Raw genomic sequence first — 21,344 nt, 5'->3', positions numbered from 1 at the left:
ACAGCAGCCTTGGGCAGTTGGTAGACAATGCAGTAGCAGCGGGGCCAGGAGCTGGGAGCCCTTTGCTGTGTTTTTATTTCAAAGCCTCCAGCTGCAGACAACTCTAGGGGTAGGCTAGTCCCAAGCTCCACCCCTTCTTCCCCAGGCCCTGCCCCTTCCAGGTGTGGAGTTGGCCCATGACCAAGTACCAAAATTCATTAAGTGGCCCCGCTGTAAAAATGATTGCCCACTCCTGTTCTATTTTATAAACCGGGTTTGGAAGGTCGGGGGCAATTTTATGATCTTGTGTGTGGTGCAGAGCACCTTACCTAAATGGTTGTGTAACTGTGATAAAGGCAAGACTTCAGTCTTTGGTAGCTAGGTGAAGGTATAGTTTGACAATCTTTTACTCTTTTTTTTTTTTTTTCTATTGTAATCTTATGTCTCACTTCCCAGTAACTAGCAAACTCCTGCACATAGTGAAGTAGATGGGGTGGAGCAAAAATTCCATCTCCTGGATAAAAAAAAAAATAGCTGAAAAATATTTGTCTAAAAGGGAAGGTTCATGCGGATGTGAGGCTGTGTTTACTTTCTGAAAATTCAGTTTATTAAACTCAAGGCTGCAGAACTCCAGGGATCAGAGATGCTGCCTGAACACCACCTTACACACTGCACAAGCAATTTTCAAAATTACTTTTTTAATTAAAGTTGTATCAGTTTAAATGTGAGTTAAAGGAAGGTTCACAGTCTCTTTAGAAGCTAAATCTGTGCTACAAATGTGGAGAAACCATTTTCTCCTGTCTACTTCTATACAAAAGGGTTCCGTGTTGTATGATGAAATATATGTATATACGTGAAGACAGAGCGCACATGTCTTGCCAGCGGTGTCTACTGATTATGAGCCAAACTCTGCTTGACTTATTCTCATAAATAGTTCCACTGACTCTGGAACTGCTGGGTTTTGTGCAAGGGAGAGCAGAGGGCTAGTCAGGACTCATTTAAATGGGAGTTGCCTAACAGGGTTCTCCTGGGGAGCTGTATGGCGGGATTAGATCTAAGACCTAATGAGTGGATATGTGTGCAAGGAAGACAGAGCAATGTCAGTAAGCATCCTACAGTGAAGTGTTATGGGAAGGCAGAGACGATCCTGGGACTTCTTGGGATTTCCTTGTGGCTGTGAGAGCTCTCTATGCTAAGGAATGTCAAAGCAGCACAATAGTCTCTGAAGCTCTCCCCCTGCAGCAGCAGTCTGCCTGCTGCTGTGTTCCTAGCAGAGCAGAACAGGAGCATTCCCATTATTTGTTCTATGTTTTTTCCTTAAACAGAGAAGTTCACTCAGCTGTCAGATACTTCCCAGAGCTTTAAATGGGGAGGGTCACATGCCTGCAGCGCAGCAGAGATGAAACCACTGAGCAGAGCCATCAGGGCAGGCATTGTGGGATACTGGTGGAAGACAGTTCTCTAGATGGAACAAACAGCAGAGTCCACACTGGCTCTTTGTTGTCTGTAAAGGAATGGGAAAATAAAAAAGTCTCTTGCAGGTCTGGAGGCTATTTGTCACCAAAACTGGTTGTTTTTCCCAATGAAAGTCATATTGCAATGTAAATGAGCTCACTGTTTTGTTGCCAAAAGGCAGTTTTTGGTGATGAAATGTGCCAGTGTGGACAAGGCCTAAGAATCAGGTGAGGGACTGTTAGCTGAAAATTACATTTAACAGTTACGATTTCTTTTAACAATTAATTTAAAAGGATCTTGGCTTTTGGATATGGGAAGACTGTGATTGCAGTTGGTAGGCAATCTTATCAATTTTAATACCTTTATTCCTCAGTGTATAGTCAGCTGACAGAAGCTGGAACTATTTCTGACTAATTTATTTACCATCTGTGTTGTATTTCATTTTGCATTGTACAAAATACATATTTGTTATATGTATATAACCAATTGGCTAAGTTCAAGCAGTGGGCCAAATTCATCTCTCTGTGGCATCACGAACATCAGTGGAGTTACTTTAAGGATAGATGTAATGCAATACCTGTAGATTTGATCAACTGTTGTTAGAAAGTGACTAAAACATTAGTTTGAGGTTCATGGCCAGTTTTTTTACTTTTTTTGTTTAAAATGTTGTTTTAGTGTTTATTATTTATTTAACATTCATACTGCGGTAGTACCGAAAGACCACAGCTAAATTGAATCACATTGTGGAGGCATATTATGAATGCTAATCTCTACCTCTAAGATTGACTGAACCGAGACAAGATGGATGTTATGTTGTGGGGCACAGGAAAGTGTTCTGAAGAGTTTTAAGATGGGTGTTGTCTCCTTTGGTTAAAGGTACAGAACCACAATTACTCAATTCAAATCCATAGCTTGAGAGTGCTCCTGGATCCCTCAATGATGCTATGCTCTCATGTAGCAGCATCTAAAAAAACATCGCTTCCTAGTCTCCAGTTGGCTGGGAGACTGCATCTCTTCCTGGTGAACACTGTCCTGGCTTCAGTTATGCATGTGTGTGTCAGCTCTCTTCTGGACTATTGCAATGCGACATACCTGAACAAAGACATCAAAAGTTAGGAAACTCCATCAGGTGCAGAATGTTGCATTGCATGTCTTCAAGAACCCAGTCTGCTCTGAGCACATTAGACCTGTTCTCTGCTCCCTATACTAGGGATGTAAAAGGTTACTGGTGGGGGCTGGAGCAGCTCCCTGCCTGACAGTTGTGGGGGCACAAAGGGTGCTCCTGCGCAGCCCTCCCTGCCTTTAATTGGTTAACTGGTACCACTACATTTAATCGGTTAAGCAATTAAATGTCCTTTTGCATTCCTACCTTACACTAACTTATCATAGAATATTGAATCAAGTTCAAGGTCTATAGCCTTATCTTCAAAGGTCCCGGTAGCCAATGCCAAAGGAATCTAAGGGTATGTCTACACTTACTCCCTATCTCAAGATAGGAATGCAAATGTAGTGTACCAAAATTGCTAATGAAGCACTGGATTTAAATACTCCTTAGTAACAGTTATGTTGAGAGAAGGGTTTTCTCTCAAAATAACACTGCTACACTGGGTGTTCTATTTTGCAATAACGTGATTTCAAAATGGTGTCCGGACGTGATTAAGCTAATTAAGCGTGGGATATTTAAACTGCGCGCTTCATTAGCAATTTCGGTATACTACATTTGCATCCCTATCTCGAGATAGGGAGCAAGTGTAGACGTACCCTAAGAGACGCCAAAGCTTCGTGAGGAATACCATGGACAACAGTTTTGCTCCTCTCATAGGGATGGTAAATGGTTTAACCAGTTAGCATACAGCTTACTAGTATGCTTACCCATTAACTAGCCCTTGCCAGTGAACTCCACTGGTGGCCAGCCGCACTGGGCTAGAGCAGCTCTGGCCACAGAGGAACCCCATGGTTATGGTGGGTTCTCCTGGCTGCGGCGGGCCCAGATAGCTGGCTGGGTGGCAGGCCCTGAGTTAAAATGGTTAATTGGTTAACCATTTAAACATCCTTACCTCTGGCACAGTGGAACTGTCTACAATACATGTGAATCTAGTCTGTGCAGGAGACAGATTTCTTGTGGGCTAGCCTACAGTTGTAGAATGCACCTCAAAACCTCCTGTACTAAGAGCAAAGTACATCTCTTTGACCTTGCCTTCTCTAGTAAATCCATAGCAATGTATTTATATAATATATATAAAATCCACGACAAAACATGCCTTTGCACACACTTCTTCCCCTGGGGAGAGGATGAGAGTATAAACATGTGACATATATTAGTCTCATTGCTCAGTACGCTACTGCAAGGCACTCTGATACTATAGTAATGAATGCACAATATAAGAACCCACACAGAATAAAAAAGAGCTTATAGTCCACAAGACAGGACATAATAGGTAGTTGAGGTAGACAAGCTGGCTGAGTGGGATACAGGTTAACAAATAATGTAATAGGATGTGCACGGTTGTTAGCTATCAGTAACAATGATCACAGCTCTCCGCTTGCCTGGCTGCTATCAGATTTGCAGTTTCCAGTATGCATTACAGAAGAGGGGAGTTTTGAGGTGGGCTAGCAGGTTGTAGCTTATGGGTCCTCATTGGGCTTTTTCCACCTGAGTGAGAGAGCACGACTCGCTCGTGGGAGAAGTAGGTTGATTGAGGCTGGTGCCATTGGAGGAACAAAGGATGGCGCTGGCATTGTGATAGTATATTGGACAGGCAGGATGGGGATAAACTGTCAAAGGCTGTGGGAGGAGGTATAAATTTAATACTTAGAAACATCACTTAGTGATCTGCGCATAGGAACCAGAAATCCCTGAATTTCAATCCTGTCCCTTTCACTGAGTACATCTGTGGCTTTCGGCATAGGTGTGGGAACTAGTGAAGTGTGTGTGGAGGGCGGGGGAAAGGAAGGGGGGTCTTGTAGCACCTCCAAGTCATATACAGAGCTGCATCTGCCCCCTGCACCTGGGGCATAACTCCCTGGCCTTGGGCTTGGGTTCTAATGGCCAGTCCTGCTCCCTGGCTATGGGCCCAGTGCCTAGGGCTCCACGCTCAGGAGGGGTGTGGGGTCCTGATCCTGGTTTTGTACCCAGGACTCCACTACCAGGCCCCCCACCTGAGGCTTTGGTCCTAGCCACTGACCCTGCTCCCCAGCTGCTTTCACTGTGCCTGGGCCCTGCTCATGAGGTCCCAGTCGCTGGTTCTGTAGCTGGTGCTTTGCTCTTGGCCTTGCGTCCTCCCCCAGCCTTGGCCTCCTTACCTTTGTTCGAGTCCCCCCGCACAGAAACACAGCTCTGCTCCTGGCCCCAGCGCTGGGGGTTGGCTGGGGGATATGAGCAGGGGTAAAGTTGGGATATAACGTAAAAAGTAAAAACTTCTTTCAGCCCCCTCCACTATTAAACGTGTTCCAGCGCTACTGGCTTCATGCAAGTATCATAACGGCTCTGCCTCAGTGACCCCCAAATGAAATTACTAATACTTACGTACCAACTTCCCACAGGTATTGTGAAAACTAGTTAAAGTTTGTAAAGTGCTTTGAAGATGAAAGTGCTCTAAGTGCCAAGTATTATAACTAATATATCTATTATTGTTTAAAATATACAGTTTTCAATTTCGCCTTTTGACTAAAGTGTTTCTTCTCATGCTAGTGTTTATTCCTTGTCTTTTCTTGTTATTTCTGTGTTGCATCCTTTGGTTCTTTCCATATACAGTATGCAGTATGAATGTGTAATGAGTCTGTGCTGTAAAATCAAAACATTCAGTAATATGTCATTACTACAGAAGTCTATGAACCACAATTGAAAGGTGAGTGGGATGTGAAAAAGCCTGTGCTGATGATACATCTATAGTTACTTATTCCCTAACTGGGTGCTATCCATGGATCATTTATGCAGTGAGATTCACTTAAGTGAATATGTGATAGATATTACAATAAGCCTATTTAAAGAATGCGTTTACACTGTGTGAAGCCTTACAGATCTTGGAGTGATAGCAGAATCTTTTGGAAAAGTTGAGGAATAAATGTGGTAAGAGGCATGTAAATGCGATGGCATTGTAGCTATCACACAGGAGCACTAGTTAGAAGATCAGGATTAAAACCCCAACTCTGCCACAGATTTTCAGTGTGATCATATAGGCGTATCTTTTACAAGTCATTATTTTCCAAATTAATCAGAGAACAGGAAGTGACCTTGAGAGATCAAGTCCAGTCCCCTGCACTCATGGCAGAACCAAGCACCATCTATATTATTCCTGAAAAGTGTTTGTCTAATATGCTTTTAAAAATCTCCAATGATGGAGATTCCACAAATTCCATAGGCATTTTATTCCAATGCTTAAGCACACTGACAGTTCGGAAGTTTTTGGTAATGTCCAACCCAAATTTCCCTTGCTGCAATTTAATTAAGTCCATTGTTTCTTGTCCTATCCTTGGAGGTTAAGAAGAATATTTTTTCCCCCTCTTCCTTGTAACAACCTTTTAGGTACTTGAATGCTGTTATCGTATCCCCTCTCAGTCATCTCTTTTTCCAGACTAAATAAACTTTCAGCCTTCCGTCATAGGTAAATGTTTTCTAGACCTTTAATCATTTTTGTTCTTTTATTTTTCCACATCTTTCCTGAAATATGGTGCCCAGAACTGGACACACTACTTCAGCTGCGGACTAATTATCTCAGAGCAGAGTGGAAGAATTACTTTTCATGTCTTGCTCACAACTCTCCCGTTAATACATCCCAGAATGTTTGCTTTTTGGGCAACAGTGTTACACTGACTTATATTTAGCTTGTGAAAAACCTTAAAAGACAGAGTCTTGCAGCATCTTAGAAACTAACAAAAAAAGTAGATGGTATCATGAGCTTTTGTGGGCACAACCGACTTCAGATGGTGATTCACTTTCTGCAGTACTCTTTCCTAGGCAGTCATTTCCCTTGTCAGATGTTAGGTACTCTAATTTTTGTGAACCCATTATCTATGATCACAACTTTCAACTCCAGATGAAATCAATGAAAGCTCAAAATGCTCCGTACCTGTAAAAACCAGACCCAAAACATCTGCACTTGGGCACCTGAACACTGAAACAGTTAAAAGCTTCTTGAAAATTTTGGCCTTTAAAACTTTCTAATTGTAAATTGAAAATATTTTTCTGTTTGTAAAATGGAAATATTTTCTCTCACAAGGGGTTTGTCTGGCTTAATTTCAAAATGCTGATGAAGTACTTTAATCATAAGCTCTCTCTTCCTGTTAAAGGTGCAGAGTCTTTTTAATAAACACTTGTTCAGAGCCAGTTTCAGTCAGAAAAATGGCATTTCCAGCAACGGTCCCTGAAAATAATCTGGAGAGGAGCCAATTCTCAGCCTATGCAAAGAGAAAAGAGAGAGTGTCACCAACAGCTCTTTTTGTATCATTTGGACTGGATGGAAGACTGATCCCATTTAAGTACTGATCCAGCCGGATCCTACTTAGATTGTAAAGCTCTAAAAGAGGGAGGTGAAGGTGGAATAAAATATTAGGATTGGGGATGGAGAGAAAAAGATTAGGGATGCGAGAGTAATTTATTCATCTTGAAGGGGAGAAAAAAGCATCATGTATCCTTTCTTCCTCACTGAGATAGATAGATAGATTGATCTAATCTTATCATTTTCCTTGCAGGTTGCTTCTCTTCTCACTCCTCAAATTGTATCCACTTTTCTTTTTTTCTCCACTGTCAAAAGCTCTATATGATTTGATAAAGGTTCTCTCTCCCTGGTATCTGAGTTCACATCAGAGAATTAGAGGAAACAAGACAAACTTTGGTTCTAATTGCTCTCTCTATAATTCTACCACATAATGGTGACTAGCAGTACTTCTGTAACAGTATCTTGGAATGTTAATAGCATTAATGACCCAATAAAGGGAGGGAGCTAGAAGTACGGAAGAAATACAAAGTTATCTTTTAAAAGTTGCATTTAGATATTGAAGGTGAGAAGCTTATCTCTGAAGAAATCCAATATTGGAAAGGGATTGGATTTGGTAAGGGAAAACATAGGGGTTTGATAGTCTAATCACAATAAATCTCCCATGTAGTATTGGATATGTCCTGTGTTACACCAATTTTACACTGGTTTAGCTGAAGTTATAGTAGTGTAAGACTATGGTAATGCAGTGATGAATTAGGCTTATAATATTTTGTTACAAAAATAGATGAGGTCTGTATTAGATATATACTTATCTAGGGAAATATAAATGGATAAATCTATGCTCACAGAGGCAAAAATCAGTTCATTAGTAATTTCTATTTGGATCTTGCTGCTCACATTCACAGTCTGTTATTTGTGATAGCAGACTTTAATTGGGCCCCAGAACCAAAGATGGAGTGATTTAAAATAAAAGTGTAGGTGAGGAACATTTACTAAAATATTGTTAGCAGACATATGCAGAGAGAGACTATACATTTTACTCAGTCAGTATTTTTACTCCAGAATTGATCTTGTGCATGTAGGCTGTAAACATCTATATATAGTATAAAGAATTGATATTAACCATGGTATTTGTCACTCATGTCCCTCTGCATGGGCAGCTGTACAAACTGCAGAGGAGGAAAGATGAAGAAACCACTGGGGATTGAAAGAGCCACAAAAATTAAAAATATATCCTTGAATATATAGAACTGAATGAAATGGTTAGTGCTACAGCTGGGAAGTGGCCATAGTTCTAACTCAAAGGAAATTGTTTGATATAGTCTAATGTTCTAAGGAAAAAATGAAGCAAGGTACAAAGTATGGAAGTCTTTATAAGTATACAGAAAATCGGACTTGGTACACAGGCTGATAAAATACTGACATATTTGCTTGGGAAGGAGAGTTCACGAGAAAACAAATGGTAGTATTGCCAAACCCAACTATTTACAAACAATGAGATTTTAAAATTAATAGCTAGTAATGGTTAGTTCATGGGGTGGGGATCTTTGTCTCCTGTGAAGCTTTCCAACTTGGTTTACATAAGTACATATAAATAGGGCTAGAGAGACAGATTGCCTGTAGCCCAGTAGTTTGGACACAACATCAAGGGCTATGTCTACACTGCAACGCTATTTTGGGATACTGGAGTATCCTGAAATAGCTATCCTGCTTCTTCACAGCAAGCCCATTATTTCGGGTTCTCTATTCCGGTGTCCCTGTAAACCTCGTTCCACAAGGAGTAAGGGACATTTCGGAATAGTGGGTTATTTTTAAATTTGGTGCTGTGTAGACAGTGCCAAATTATGAAATAACCTATGCAATTTGCATAGCTCAAATTGTGTATCTTATTTTGAACTATGGTGCAGTGTAGTTGTAGCCAAGCAGAGCAGGGTTTGAAACTTGGTTTTCCTGTATCGCAGCTGATCATTGTAACCATCAGGCTATTGGCTGTTCTGGAGCAGTTTTCTCTTTGTCGCTCCTAGTTGGAGGAGTTCGACTGTGACTAAGAAATACTCACTGTATAGAAGGGTGGGCAAGAAACAGTGGCCTGGATCCGGCCTGGGGCTGCCTCACTGGGACCCTTAACCACAGTGTAGCTGCAGCTGCTTTAAATGTGGCTGCTCTATGCTCTGGATGCCAGGGAGCAAGGAGGGAGGCTTTGTACTCTGTCCCGCACCCCCTCCCTTGCAAAGTCTCTCAGCTGTCATTGGCCAGTTTCCAGTAGTAATAGGAGCTGAGAAATTTTGCTGGATGGCAGCAGCAGCCAATGAATCTTCCTCCCTCCCTCCCTTCCCCCCACCCTGCCTGGAGCAGTGCCACATGGAGTAGCTTGCAACTGCAGCTCAGGTTCCTACGGGGCCGCTGGCTGGGAGCCACCCAAGTAAGTGCCTTCCAGCCAGAATCTGCCTCTGGCATCCATCCCCTCTTTGCTCTCCCACCTACCTGCTCCAGACCACCACCCAAACCCTCTGCACCCCCTTCTCCGAGGTCACAACTCCCTCTTAGACCCTGCACCCCCTCTTAGAACACCTCCACCAGGCCAGAATCCTCTCCTGCATCCATACCTCAATCTGAACCCTGTACTCCAATCCTCTGCCCCAGATCACAACCCACTCCTTCACTCAAACTCTCTCTGACTCCACATCCCCTCCTGCATCCCAGTCTCCTACCCGAAGCTCCCTTCTGCACCCAGCCTCTATCCCAGGCCCCGTATCTCCTCGGTAGAAATGTGGCCCGTGTCAAAATCTTGGAATGGCCCCGCCCATTACAAATTATTACCCACCCCTGCTCTATAGACTAGTGCAGGAGTTCCCAAACTATGCTACACATACTATGTAATGATGGATTTTATTTATTAATCATTTTGTTTATTGCGTTTTCATAGTAGGCTGTGCAAATGGAGGTTTGTAACGTTGTGGAAATTCGTTATATAAAAAACTGTTAATTTACTTCAAGATGTACCAATGAGAACTCAGATTGACAGGGACACTGGTGTACAAAGTTTTCACCATCAATCTCCATACAGTGTGGGTTCAATAGTCTAGCAGCTATTGAGTGTAACTGAGATCAGAGCCTAGAGGGTTTTTTTTGTTTTGTTTTGTTTTGTTTGTATACTTTGCACTGTAACTATATTTGTGACAGTGAAATATGTGCAGTAAAAAGAACAAATGATATATCAGTGATGAGAAGTGTAGAGGTATGCAGGCAGCAGGCAGATCTGGGAGGGTGTATGCTAGCAGTTGGCAAATCTGGAATACGGTATGCAAAAAGAAAAATTTGGGAACCACTGGTCTAGTTAATATGGCATATAACTTGGCATGTGGAAGACTTGGGTTCCAGTTTTTGGTCTGAATTGGGAAGAACAGAGTATTTAATCTGGGTTGTCACTCAGGGCTATTGGTTATTCTGGTATGGATCTCTCTCGCTTAAATATAAATTAAAAGTTTCAATTTTATCTCAATGGAGAAAGTAACCAAATGTTAAAAACTCAAAATTTTTCATGAAATGGAATTCCAGTTGTTTGGTTGTCCTTATGTTGGGATGTTTTCATTTGCCTTAAGGTTTTTGTTTTTAGGGCCCACTGGGTTCACATTTCCAAGGTTTTCTCTGCAAATATGATGGGGGTAGAAACCTGCTTTGGGGGGAAGGAGAAGACAGCTGATATTTTCACCTAATCATGTTCCTTTAGGTGCTGGAACATTAAGAAATACATAAAAATCAGGCAATTAATAGTAAAATCATAAGAGTGGGCAACACTGAAGTGCCAGAAACTAAAAAGGACATGGTAAGAAATCCTAAATTATTTTTTTTAAGGCTGAAAGAGACCTTTATGATAATCTAATCTGATTTTTCTGTGTAACGTAGGACAGAATGTCACTGGTGATTCCTGCATGTAACCTAATGACTTTTGGTTGAATCTGAGTATGTTTTAGAAAGAGATCCAGTCTTGACTTCAAGTGATAGAGAAATTGGCTATGTTGCTTGGTAATCTGTTCTAGTTGTTAACTATTTTCACTGTTTTTGTCTGTCTTATTTCTAGTTTGAACTTTTTTGTTTTCAACTTCCAGCAATTTGGCCTTTGCTAGTATATAGAGATTTATGCTCCCAGAAATCTTTTTCCTGTATAGGTAATGGTAGATCATGAACAAGTTCTCTTAGTCTTCTCTTCAATAAGCTAAATAAAATGATCTTCTTTAGACTTTCATAGTAAGGTGTATTTTCTAGACTGTTACTTGTAGTTTTCTCTAAGATCCTAGATCTATTAAATCTGTCTTTCTGGATTTCCAAGCCAATTTGTATATATCACAGTATGTAAATACAGATTTTCAAGTAAAGTTGGTATTTTAAAAAAAGATTATGCCGTTTTGTACATTAGAGGTGCTAGTATCTGAAGCAGACAACAAAAGGGCCATCAACAGATTTAAACCCAAGACCAGATATGTATACACCCAAATTCTTTAAAACTTTTCTTCAAGAAATGAATTTATATCCATATTTAGTAGAATCTCACTGAAATCTAGAAAAGGATAATCTCCTGGAAAGTATGCAGCAAACTGCCGTCATAGTTAAACCTATGGATGATTATGGATCCTACAAGCCCATTTATCTTCTAAGTGTGCAATAGATAGTCACATTTATGCTAAAATTTAACTGGAGACTATAATTAAACAAGTGATAAATATTAGTCAGGCTTCATATACAAAGAAGACATTCTTCACATAATCAGTAATAAAGATTGAATTGCATCCATTCAAAAATTATAAAATAAACGTACCTTATTTCATGATGCGGAGAAGGCCTTTGACTGGGTTGAGTAGCCATTTTTAATAGAATGCCTTGAATAATTTACTTCTACGTTTAGAAGACAAATTAATGCCTTTTACATAATCCCAAGAGCGAATTGTCAGGTAAATGTTTTCTTTATTAAAGGGAAACCCTAGAAAAGGAATGAAACAAAAATACTAATTACTACCCTTTTAGTTCATCTAACAATAGACCAATCAATAGGAAATATTAGAATTAATACAAACGTTATTTAACTCAAAGTAGAAAACAGAACAATACGCAATAAAGTGAATTATTCAATCTATTGTACCAATACTGCAGTTATTGTGATATGAGAATATGATTTATTTTATTGAAGTATGTCTTATGTGATATTCTATTTTTTTTTAATTTAAGCCCTCTTTGATGATCATGGAGCAGTGCTGTAATGATAAAATAAATTTAGAAGTCCAAGATTAATATACAAGTTGAATGCACCTGGAAACATGTATTACTAATCTGATTTGTGTACAAAATGTGAGTATGATTTACCTCCCTCCTCCCCCATCCAACTTCTGAATAAGGAGAATAAGGAGCTTCACAGCACACAAAGGTCTTTTGTTGCAAGAATCTTTGTTGTATTTCATCAAGTCTTGCCATACTTCACAAAATACTTAGTTCAACTTTTCTAAAATAATTCAGCTATCCACTTGGTCAATTAGTTATATAATTCCTAATGGTGTACTAATTGTACATTCTGATGATTGGTATGTATAAGACAGATGTGAAGAATTCAGTGAAAGACTTTGATTGTAGGTGCTTTGGATCTCAGGCAGTGAGTGAGATACAAGCTTTACTGTTCAGTCCTGGAACAGGGCAAATGTTTTATTTTAAAAAATAAGCTTTCTTTGCTCCTGTCATTTTTTTAAAGAGTTTTCATTTGATATTTGAATATTTGGCTTTTGGTAAGTGTAATTTTTACTAATTATGGGAAGTGTTTTTAAAAACATTCAGGGAGTTGCAATTCAAATTCCAGTAAAACCCTTTAATTCTTGCTAATGGACATTTTGTTACTTGGCGAAGAGGAATAATATAAAGGGTGCCGTGACACTAAATGAACCTACCTGTAGTATATTGTGTATGACAAGTACAACTTCAGTTTAGGCCTTGTCAGCATACATAAGGAGCAGTGTCTTAACTAAAAATCAATCCGTTTTTAATGGAATTAGTTAAACTAGTGAAAATCCAATCTGTTTACTTTATCTTACTTGAAGTGTATGTAGAGTAGCCCTTACGTTAGGGTCAGACCACACATTATACAAGTAAATGTTCTTCAATATATTTAATGGAAGCAGCAAAGTCTTCGTAAGGGCTTATATCTGTAAGGTTCTGAGTATCTTCATTTCACAATCTATTAGCAGCCTCCACTGTAGGACTCAGAGAAATAGGTTGATTTGTTTGGGGTGCAAATAAGTTATTTTGTAGAGTTAGTAAAGTGAGGATGAGGCCAAATGTACATGGCCCTGCGGTTCAGACTGCTGGGTTGTGAATTGCAGCGCATACTAGCATTCTGTATTGTAAGAACACCATGTGGAGGCTGCTGGCAGTAATGAAAAGGTGCTACTTCATGTTACCTGAGGCCAGGTCTATACAACGGGGGAAGACTGGCTTAAGTATGTAAATAATGTAACTGGAGTCAATGTATCTTAAGCCAAACTTTGGTGCTGTTCCCACAGCAGGAGGTCAACGGGAAAAACGCTCCTGTTGACTTCCCTTACTCCTCATAATAGTGAGGACTGGGAGTACTGGTACCAATGGGTGCACCCTCAGCATTCAATTTAGTGGGTCTCTACTAGACCAGCCAAATCAAATGCCAGAAGATTGACCATGGCAGAGTCGATGTTCCCACAAGTCTAGACATGGCCTTAGTCTTCTCTTTGGCAGAACACCAGCAGGCTCATGTGAGGTTGTTACTGTGCTGCATGCTAGCGTGAGCTGCAGTTCACATCTGCACAGCCCCAAACTGTGGGGCCATGCCTCTTTGTTTTTGCTCAAAGTAGGTTTTGGTCTTCTCTATGGCAAATATTTAGACTTGGTGACCACACTGGTAAAATTTGATAGGGGTGTGTTTTTTTTTCTTTTATCTAAATAGTTATAGTGGTATAACCCCTTGCATGGACCTAGTTAAAACAGTATAAAAGTGCCTTACTCTGGCACAGCTTTTCCCATCTTATTTAGGAATAAGCTATACTTGTATAATCGCCATTTACACAGTATAACTGAGTCGTCCCATTGGGATAGACAGAGAAAGTGCTGTAACTTTTTTTTATATAAACAAGTCCTTGGTGGCATGACATCTGATATCACATGTTCTCCTAAAATGACTATTGTTGACTTACATTATAAGCAACCTAATTAAGGATTAAGTGGATTGAGCAGCTTGTTCTGAGTGAGAACAGTTGAGGTCTTGAATCTTTCTAGCTCAAATGCGTTCTCTTGAGGGAATCTCTGAACAGATTCTAATGTGTCTGAGAACAGGACTTGTACCAAAGGAGAGCAGAACCTAAGTTCACTTTACAAAAGACTATCAAAAATAGTTAAAAGTTTGAAATTAATTGATAGGATAGTCAGGCATCAGAATGGTTAAGTGCACAAGCTTTTTGTTTCTAGGCTGCCAATGCTGCTTGTAAATGTAAGTGAAACTAGCAGTTTTGGGTGTATCAAAAGCTCACTTACCTAACTTGGTAAAAGTGAGTACAGTTTGGTTAGATGTTCCATAACTGGAAGAGCAGGGATGTCCGAGCTAAAGGATAAATGAGCATATTGGCACAGTGTCATGTACAGGGAAGCTTGGCCATTGCATGTCTGTGGTGTTGGTTCCTCTGATTATCCTGTGCCCTTTCATAACCAACAAAACAGCAGACAGGCAAAGAATAAGCTTCCCTGTTTTGATCCTACATCATTAAAGTCAATGGTAATTTTGCCACTGATTTAAATTAGAGTAGGAGTAAGCCCCAAATGGACAGAAGTAGACAAGAAATCAGAAAGTCAGCATAATTCAAAGTGATCATTTTGCAGTTTTACATAGAAGAGGAGAAGGAATAAAAAATTAGGACAGTTTAAAAAACCTGATTGTAAAATGATTGTGAGCTCTTTGGAACATGAACTTTTCTTCGTAATATCTTCAAAGAGTCTAGTAGGCTTTTGGGTTCTGTATAAATAACAAAAAATAATCCATCTTTCAAACCAGCTATGAATAAATTCCATTTATTGCCCTTCCTTAAAACATCCTTTTTCATTACTTTTAGAATCATAAGAGAAAAATAGCAAATGTCTATGCAGTTGTATGTAAGTGTTTAAAAGCTCTTGGTGCCTATTTTTCCTTGGTGTTCAATTTTAGCTGAATCTGCTAGGATAGCTCTTGTAGCACTTTTTTAGGTATTAATAAATCTTCATAAATGAGTATTTTATTCCCATGTTGCATATGGGGGAAACTGCGTGAGGGAAACTAAAGGCCTGACTTTTCGTAAGTGCTGAGTACACACATCTCCCATTGAAATTGGGCCATGTATGGTCACAGGAAGAGTTAGTTAGTATCAGTCTGGAGAGAGGCTCAGGAATTCCTACTTCCCAATCATATGCTTAGACTAATCTCTCAATAGCACCATTAGAAACTAATCCATGACCGAGGAGAGTATTTGTTCACTCTTGAACCAGAATTGAAAATGGAGTAGATCAGATAAAACCATGTCCATGCTGTTTGAGAAATCCTGAACCAGTGGGAGCCTAACAGGTATTGAAAACAGATTTGTCCAGTCTACACGAACAGTTAAAGCTGCATGTACACTGGCAAATACTTTACAATTTCCACCATCCTTTATGTCCAGTTCAGCTTCACTGATGATGACAATTGTGCCATGCTGTAGTAAAGAGACTGTTGGCAATTTTGCCACTGTGTCATCTAATGATGCTCTGAGCATGATTAGATGACATTTAAAATTGCTTGTGCCCAATCTATACCAGTGTATGGCTGCTAGCCTTGGTGGGACAATGACTTTTTTTCTGAAATTCTCCTGCCAATGTAAATAAAAGTCAAATGTGATAATTGTTGGCAAGGTTGTGTTTTGGCAAAGCAAGGGCACATCATTTTTGGTGATAGCAACTGTAGACACTAGAATAGAGCTGGGAAAGATGTGGCTTGGGGGGCCGGATCCGGTCCACCTATTACTTTGATCTGGCCTGTGGGCTGCATCTGGCCACTTTCTATTTATATCCTGCAGCCTGTGCCATTGATAGGGTTGCCAGGTGTCCAGTTTTGAACTGGACAGTCCAGTATTTGAGCTTTCTGTTCAGGAAACAAGTTGAGAAAATATAAATGTCTGGTATTTTCTAAATAAGTTGTAATGTAGATTGTGATGTAATGTCAAGTGTGTCCGGTATTTTTGTTGAAACCATCTTGCAACCTTAGCCACCATATTTCCAAGCAGTGGCTCAGGCAGCAGTATCCTATTTAAATGGTTCCTGGCTCCCAGTCACGGTGCTAGTCCAGAAAAGGCTGGAGCCTTGAGCCTTTTAAATAGCCACAGGAACCCTGGGCGGCTGCCAGGCAATGTGGTAGCGACGAGGCTGGGACCTGCAAGCCCTCTGCTGTGTTTTTAATTCAAAACCTCTGGCCCCAGACAACTCTGGCAGAGGCTAGTCCCCAGCCCTGCCCCTTCCGCCCCTTCTGGAGCTGGCCCGTGACCATGTACCAAAATTAAGTGGTCCGCTTCAAAAATTATTGCCCATCCCTGCACTAGAACAGTGTCTGGAATCAGGTGCTTCACTCAAAATGTCTGAAACTATCTAAGGTCTTACATCCTCCACTATTGCAAGTTTTGTAAAGCAGCACTGGTAGATAATTTTGAAGTTTAACTTTTGCCAGTATTGATGCGGTCTAGGATGTTTACCCCAAATTTAACTGGGGTCATTAAATTCTGTTTTCTTAAATTTTCCTTTCTAGTTTTAGATTTGGAATTCTTCTAAATTTTTGGAGCTAAAACTGCACAGAGCTGTTTTACAGTGTGAAACGTTTGCTGCCATTTACCTAGAAGCAGTTGCACTTCAAAATCTGGTGAAGCAAGTCCTGTGTTCACGTATGATCTATTGAATATACATAGTCTTTTGAGATGAAGAGTTTGTCTCTAGACTACAGAGTTTTTCTGGGATTCCCGTAGGTATCCTGGAAAAACTCTGCTGCATCCAAGGAACGTGTCCACTTTTCCGGAGTCAGAAAAGCAGATGCATTTTGTCGGCCTCCCTGTAAACCTCATTTCATGAGGAAGAAGGGATGTTCTGAAAGAGGGTTTTTTCTGACATTTGGCTCTGTGTAGATGGCCCAAATGTCGGAAAAGCCTCTTTTGGAAGAAAAGGGGAAAACGATATGCAAATTGAAGTTTGCAATTTGAGAATCTTTTTCCGACTTTTCTTTATAGTGTAGACGTAGCCTAAGGGGGAGATTTTCAAAAATTTACAATCACAAGTCCCAGTAAAGGTCAATGGGACCTGTGTTCCTAAGTTATTTCAAGTGATTTTTGAAAAACCCCACCTTAAATGTCATATTATTTTAATATTTTAAAGCGTATAGAAAGAGTATAAGTGGTAATTATGCAATAAAATGTTGGTTGGTTTAAGAGATAATTCAGAAGGAAAAATATTGCTAATATATAATTATTCAAAACATCTCTGTTTTGTGAAAAAGCTAATTTATCTGGACTGTAGTTCAGTACATTGATATTCATACAGCTCTAAGATTTCAGTGCAGAATTCTTTCATTCAATTGTTAGTTGAGAAATTTCTATATATTCCTACTGAGATAGGAAAATATCCACAGTTTCCAAGAAATGTTCTAATACACTGATTGTTAAATGTAAATGAGACCCTGTCATTAAAATCCATAGATTCACAGCGCTAAATGACAAATTGCATTAACCACATCACTTAATACACCATTCTTTTATTTTAATATCATGAAGGTTTGTTATTGCTCTGCAGTGTCTCTCACATTTCTTTGTGGTTTCAGCTCCAGGCTTTTTGATGTCTCCAGTGAAAACTAGTTTGCCACTGACCATGGAACCTCCTGAAAAAAGGAGATTGGCTAGTACTGTGGAAAGAGATTGTTTTTCCCTTTCTTCTGAATGGTGCCAAAACTGGAATCTTTATGATGAGCTGCCACATGTTTCAAAATACACCTTTTCTACCCACTTTCCTTATCAGAGCCTAATTGCACTTTAATATTGTAGACCTATTAATTAGAAATTCTTTTCTGAAGTCTTTCCTTAAAGAGATGCTTATTCCTTCAGGAATTATTTTCCTCTTTCTGTCTGCATCTAGGCTACTAGCCCATGGAATCCCTTCGTATTTGTGGTATTAGGCTCTTCTATTAGTAATTGTAGTTACATATTTAAAAAAAATTTAACATAAGTAATTATGTTTTATGGCCTGTAGCCAAGCTGACTAATTCTGTTTCCTAGAAGCTCCAGAGAAAAATACGTATTTAGAACTTGGCTGAAACTTCCCTTCAGCTACTTAATGAGGTTCCCCTAAGGTCAAGACGTTCTAACTGAGCAAATAAAGGTATTTTGGCATGCACATTTTTAGACCCAATACGTCTGTGTCCACAAAAATGAGCCACAGATTGTATGCATCCACATCTGCGGATATGGATACCTTTGGATGTAAAGCAGATATCTGCAAATTTGCAGGATTCTTTGGCGATACCCATGGATTTGCAGGGCTCTACAAATTTTGTACCAGTTTTTTTCCCATCAGGCTCTCTAAATCTTCTCTTCTGCACCACTGTCTTTCCAGTAGTAGGTTTCATAATATTTTCACTCCAAACAAAGAAGGGAATAAATGGCCAGTTTGATATGGTAATACTATGCTTTATGAGCCTTATACATATTGGCTGTGTCTACATTGGCCCCTATTCCGTAATAGGGATGCAAATGTAGAACTTTGGAATAGGCAAATCCGCGGGGGATTTAAATATCCCCCGTGGCATTTGCATTAACATGGCTGCCGCTTTTTTTCGGCTTGTAGATAAGCTGGAGAAAAGCGCCAGTCTGGGCGCGATCCTCCGGAAAATAAGCTCTTTTCCAGAGGATCTCTTATTCCTACTTAAAAGTAGGAATAAGAGATCCTCCGGAAAAGAGCTTATTTTCCATGTTAATGCAAATGCCGCGGGGGATATTTAAATCCCCCGCGGATTTGCCTATTCCAAAGTTCTACATTTGCATCCCTATTACGGAATAGGGGCCAATGTAAACACAGCCATTGTGTGGTTGGTGCCTCTTTCAGAGAATTAAGGGGAATGGTTGAAACCTGCTCAGGCTCTTATTGCATTGTCCCTTGAACAAGAACAACATGTCAGCTAACTCCATTAATGACAGGTTAGAATGGATACAAATATGAGAGAGTGTCTGACCACACACAGTGGCTAGACTCTGGAATTCACTGCAACCAAGACTCCAATGAGTCAAATACTGTAGCTGGATACTTATGCAGCCAATCATATTTGTAGTAACTATATCTCACTATATCTTCGTAGGTAATTATATCTCATGCTTTGTGGTGTTAGCTGATCACGACAAGGGGTCAGGATTTTCCCCCAATTTACAGCATTGCACAATTTTCTAGGAGCTCTTCATCTTCTGCTGAAATATCCCATATTGGCTGCTGTGTGGGATACAGCATCCAATATGGCATCTCTGTTCGCTACTGAATAATGCTTCTGCCTGATCCACAGCTGCCAACAAATGTAACTCCATTTTTTGGGCCCAGGCCTCCCATTTGGCAGCCAAAGTGTTCTTCTGCTTCTGCACCAATTGCTTAGTTTCCTGGATTTCATTCCATGGTGTTTATTTTCAGCTACCTTTCCTTTGTCACAGATAGTCTTAGCAAATACAAAGACTGGGATTTGTTGAGGTTTTTTTGTGTGGCTTAAGTTAAGCTAAAATGTGAAGCCATTAAACAATACAAGCAACACATATGCCTGCAGAGGTCAATTTAACTGGTATAGCAGTACAAAAATACACAAAGGACCTATGTAACAAAACCTAATCGGCTCTAGCTTGAGGGTTACCAGAACCCACATCATTCAGAATGTTGCTATCACTACATTTTTCCAGTTCAGCATGATTTATTTATTGCAATTGAAGCACAATATTTGTACCTATTAAGCCTTTTAGTTTCTTTTTTAGCTTCCTCCATATAAAGCAAGCAGCAGCATTATTATTAAACTGTTCTTGGGGCTAAATGTTCTGAATGTTATTCATGTCTGTGTTTATCACAAAGCAGGGGAGGGAGAAGGCTTAGCTGTGTCTGGTTTGCTTGACTTGCTTCAAGGATAACTTTGTAAAAGGGAAAAGCTTTCAATGAACAGCTGAAATTGCATAATGAAAAGGGTTCTGGAAATAATTATAAAATCGGAATTAAATCATTTTGAGAATTGTTATTTATTTTTTTACGTGTTAAGCTGGCAAGGAAGTATAGCTGCCAAGGAAGTCTATGTAGGACATCTATAGAGATTATATTTACTCTGCTGTGCAGGCATCTACTGCAAGATGGCATATTAAAATGTGAACAGAACAGCAGCACATTTACACTACTGGATGCCGCAGTGCTGCTACAATCTGATAAACAGTGTTCGAGTGTGGCATGCATGCTGTGTGCATGTATTGTCTCTTCTTTGTAACATTCTGTACTCTAGCCCTTCGTGTCCACTCTCTTTGTCTTTATGAAAGTGACACAGCTAAAGACTGCAGTTAGACTCGAAGGCTGGAAATTCTCATGCGACGCTGCAAAATTCCTGCAGGGATGAACACATTTTAGCAAACAGTCAGTTTGCTTCATTATATCACAGCTTACAAACTTTTACATGTCTAAACTTTTCTCATAATATTGTTCGTGTGTGTCAGCAGAAGGCTGTATGGAGCTGGGAAGCCACTTTGTTCTCTATCATTGCTGCTAGAAATTGTGATGTTTGTATCATGGCATTGCATCAGCAAGACATTCTATCATCATATATTGATTCATTGCAATGACCAAGGCTCATTTGAAGCAGCTATTTTGTGGTTCTCCATATAAGCAATTTTCCAGTGACCCTGTCAGTTTCTTTGGGATTTAATATTTGCTTTAAAATGGAATTAAATTTATAGCCCTTATGGCTGTGAATATGACCTTCAAAACGTGGAATGAATTGTAAATCCATAATGTAGTGTTAACTGAATCTACAGATTGATTGTGACAGTAGCATTCAGAGGCTCTTGTCAATTTGTGTGTTAACTCTGAAACCTAGTTATTACAGATAAGGTATGATTCAAATTTTTAAACAGGAGAGAAGAATCCACTTGCAACATGCATTTTCTTTTTGCTTGTGGCACTTGTTTACTTTTGCATGCCCAACTACAATGATCTAACAATTTAGCATATGAAGCCGTTCTCTTAAATAAGTGGTCTCCAACCTTTTTGACCACAAGATTACTTCTTCAATTTAAGTGCAATGTAAGATCTACCTCTAACCCAAATACCCTTGCCCCACTTCCTTCCTGCCCCTTCTTTGAGGTCGTGCCCCTGCTCCACGCCTTCTCCGAGGCCTCACCCTGCTCACGCTACCCCCTTCTTCCC

The 21,344-nt window shown here is 39.8% G+C and overlaps 1 protein-coding gene across 16 annotated transcripts in view; it reads left to right on the top strand.

The window, feature by feature from the left end:
- Positions 1-21,344, top strand: part of NEXMIF (neurite extension and migration factor) — a 292,741-nt gene that overhangs the window by 18,462 nt on the left and 252,935 nt on the right. For 5 of the 16 annotated variants that reach the window (XM_075940878.1, XM_075940877.1, XM_075940875.1 and 2 more), the window contains exons 2-3: positions 10,603-10,698; positions 12,096-12,215. The exons of 9 other annotated variants lie outside the window; for them this stretch is intronic. The gene's annotated coding sequence lies outside the window, so the exon portion shown is untranslated. The remainder of the gene's footprint in view (positions 1-10,602; positions 10,699-12,095; positions 12,216-21,344) is intronic. 2 more of the 16 variants (XM_075940880.1, XM_075940879.1) reach the window with 1 other exon arrangement.

The sequence above is a fragment of the Pelodiscus sinensis genome, chromosome 13 (assembly GCF_049634645.1).
Source record: "Pelodiscus sinensis isolate JC-2024 chromosome 13, ASM4963464v1, whole genome shotgun sequence".
NCBI classification, from domain to species: domain Eukaryota; kingdom Metazoa; phylum Chordata; order Testudines; family Trionychidae; genus Pelodiscus; species Pelodiscus sinensis.
The sequence above is the reverse complement of the archived record's forward strand: the minus strand, read 5'-3'. Positions and strand labels throughout refer to the sequence as shown.